Here is a 4,014-nt window from a genome sequence, read left to right as displayed (position 1 = left end):
GTACTGATATTGTTATTGTAATCATAGTGTGTGAAAGAATCCCTTCGTGTGTGTGGTGCATGTGTCTCCCGGTAACCTTGTGATTATTTACCTTCGATAGAGAGGCGGATGGGCACTGTCACTGAACGTGTACTCACGGGTCGTGGTCTGTGTTACACACATGGTGGCCACCTGTACCCCTCAGCCAGAAACCACGCATGCCACATCCTTTAAAAAATAACCATAGGATTTTCTCAGAAATAGGCTCAATATGTTAGCCAGGCAAAATAACATAGGTTAACTGTATATTATCTTACCAAACCTAACCTAACCCAATATGGCTGCTTGGCAAAGGTGGGTGACCGTTGCATTGAAACGAATACCCATACTGAATGGAAGTTTACTGTACAGTATTGTACTGTACATACACACATATTGTACAGTACTGCACTGTGTACTGTACAGTACTGTAGTACTGTCATATGCATTGGTTCAGAAATTACTGTACTGATACTCTTATTGTCATCATAGTGTGTGAATGCATCTCTTTGTGTGTGTGGTGCATGTGTGTCACCTGGTGGCCACATGATTTTTGACTGTCAGTAGAGAGGCGGACGGGCACTGTCACCGAACATGTACTCGTGGCATGTGGTCTGTGTTACACGCGTGGTGGCAGTGAGGAAAGAGCTATCCTGAACATAGGGTGGAGATGTGTACAGATGTTTTGACACCACTTGTAAGTTACAGTCCAAGTGCTAGGGTGCTGGAGGCTCACTGTGAGTGATCAGACGAGAGCATGACTTTGACCATTCAGTATAGTGGCAGACGGACATTTTAGCTCTGGTTGTGGGTTACGGACTTCTTACTGCTTACTGCTCGAGCCCAGCGGCCACAGTACCAAATGTTTGCACATGTTAGCTGGCCGGTCGAAGTTCTCGTTAACATTTACTTTCAGATAATAACAAGTATATTCGGATAATGGTTTAACAAAGCCAAGTCCCAGCATCCAGATAAAGAACACGTCAGGATGATGAAATGGATAATTAATGGAGGGATCACTGTATATATATATATATATATATATTTATATAGATAGATAGATAGATAGATGGATATCAAGAGAGAGAGAGAGAGAGAGTGACAGACGCCGTAAGGGGTGGCCAGGAACAATTTTTTTTTTTAATGCTAGGAAGAAGGAACCAAAGGCCATGAGCCCGCAAAAACTGTTCCTTCCAAGAGAAGAACAGAATACAAGAGAGAACCATATTCAAGATCTGATCACTTCTCTGCTTGTCGTAAGAGGCGACTAAAAGGGTCACTTTCATCTACATTCTTTTTACTCTCTTTCTTTCCCTTGTACTTTGTCTGTCCAAACCCTCTGCATTTTACTTTCATTTAGTTAATTTCCTCTCTCCACTGTCTGGTTCCTGCGAGTCACTGGCATTGGCTCCAGGGTAAAATATTTTACTGCCTAAGAAATCTTGATGAACTCTGGTGACGAAGCAATGGCCCTCAGTCCCGTGCAGCCCTTAAGTGGGCAGGGGGTGCTAAGAATCCCACGGTGTAAAAATAAGTTCATAAATCCAAAAAGAACCTTAAGAATAGGAAACTGGAATGTTCGAACTCTCAATCAGGCTGGTAAAATGGAAGAACTTATTTCAGTGTTCAAGGAATACAAGATGGATATTTGTGCTCTTACAGAAACGAGGTTGCTTGGAGTTGATAAAATGAATTTGGAAGATGGTATTACTATGTTGGTTTCTGGTAGGAGTGATGGAAATCATTACCAAGGAGTAGGCTTACTGCTGAGTAGAGATGCTTGCAAGGCACTATGTGAGTTTGAACCAATTAATGAGCGCTTGCTTTATGCTCGTTTAAAATCTGACCATGGTAATATCAGTATGGTTGTAGGGTACGCTCCGACAAATGAGGCTGCTGATGACATGAAGGATGACTTTTATGAGAAGCTGCAGGATGTAGTGAGTAGAGTGGCAAGACATGATGTGTTAGTTTGCATTGGTGATTTTAATGCGATTGTTGGCAGTAGTAGGGATGGCTTTGAAGATTGTATGGGTAAGGAGGGTGTTGGTATAAGAAACGAAAATGGGGTGCGACTTGCAAGCTTTTGTTTGGCAAATGACCTTATAATTGGTGGAACTATCTTTGAGCTTAGAAAAATACATAAGACTACTTGGATTTCACCATGTGGTAAATATTGTAACCAGATTGACCACATTGCAATTAGCAGAAGGCATAGGAGTTATTTGCAAGATGTTTGCGTAAGGAGGGGGGCAGATATAGGTAGTGATCATCAACTTGTTGTGTCAAAGATTAAAATAAAACTTAAGAGAAATGTTAATGGTAATTGTACAGGAGGTAATAATTATGATTTTGATGAGCTGAGAAGTGATGAGAGTACGAGGGAAAAGTTTCGGTGCGAATGTAGAAACAGGTTTCTAGTCCTGCAGACTTTGATGGAATCTGAAGACAATGATATTAATCAAATGTGGAGAGAGATAAAAGAGGTTTTGCATGAGAGTGCTAAGGTTACTATTAAGAAAAAGGGAAAAGCGAGAAGGAAAAAGTGGATGTCAGATGAAACATGGAATGTAATCCAGAAAAGGAAAGAGGCTAAGTTAAGAAGTGAAGAACATGTTGATGACCAGGTAGTTGAAGTACTTAGATCAAAGTACTGGAGTTTACATTCTGAAGTAAAAAGACTCGTTAGACGTGATAAGAGGAGACTATATGATGAAAAGGCGACAGAGACAGAAACTAAATTAAGTAAAAATGACGGTCAGAGCACAAGAGCAGCGTATCAGGCCATAAAGGAGTTAACTGGGACTGAAAAGAGAAGGAAGGAAATACCTGTACGAGATAGAAATGGTAATTTGATGACTAAAGATTTGGATATAAAAGGAAGATGGAAAGAGCACTTTGAATCTGTTCTAAATAGATCAATCCCAGCTGAAGAGGACATTTTGCCAGCCGAGAGAGATTTGCAGATAGAAACAGGGGATATAACTTTGGAAGAGGTAGCAAAATCTATAAAGGAATTAAAGAATTTTAAAGCTCCGGGTGAGGATGGAATCTTCCCTGAAATACTTAAGGTGGAAAATGACGAGTTGATGAATGCGCTTTTGAAACTTTTTAATGTGGCTTGGGATAATGGTGGAATTCCAGAAGAGTGGAAAAATGGAGTGATTATAAAAATACCAAAAAAGGGAGATTTAAGTGTGTGTGGCAATTGGAGGGGGATAACTTTGACACCTGTAGTTGCAAAAGTCTTTTCCAAAATCTTGTTGAACAGAATAGAGCCAGTAATTGATAAAATTTTAAGAGAAGAACAAGCGGGATTTAGAAAGGGTCGAGGTTGTAATGATCAGATTTTTATTGTAAGGCATCTAATGCAACAAGCTAATGAGATGAAAATGCCACTTAACATGTGTTTTGTGGATTTTGAAAAGGCGTTTGATAGTGTTTCACGTGGAGCTATGTTGAAAATTATGAGATTCTATGGTATACCAGAAAAGTTTGTAAATATTATTAGAAGCCTGCATGAAGGTACTTTTTGTAAGGTAATGGTGGGTGGTTCTTTGAGTGATCCATTTCAAGTTGGGTCAGGAGTGATTCAAGGAGGAGTTCTTTCGCCATTGTTGTTTGTTTTGGTTATGGATTATGTTATGAAAGAGGTTGTAAGGAGAACAGGTGCAGGAATTAACTGGAAAGAAAATAAGAAGCTGATGGATTTGGACTATGCTGATGATATTGTACTGATTTGCGGAAGTATTTACGAGATGCAGAGGGTGCTCGATTGTCTGGTGGAGGAAGGAGAAAAAGTGGGATTGGTAATAAATTGTGGAAAGACTGAAATTATTAATATGAACGTGGAGAACCAAATCGATTGTGTAATTGGGAATAATGTGGTGAAGAATGTAGAAAACTTTAAATATCTGGGAACGATTGTATCATCTAATGGATCATTAAACAGTGAAATTGAGGAGAGGATTAGACAGGCTTGGCGAGCTACTGGAA

Source organism: Coenobita brevimanus, chromosome 40, assembly GCF_032717465.1.
Source record: "Coenobita brevimanus isolate Jiangsu-jjx chromosome 40, ASM3271746v2, whole genome shotgun sequence".
Lineage (NCBI taxonomy): Eukaryota > Metazoa > Arthropoda > Malacostraca > Decapoda > Coenobitidae > Coenobita > Coenobita brevimanus.
The sequence above is the reverse complement of the archived record's forward strand: the minus strand, read 5'-3'. Positions refer to the sequence as shown.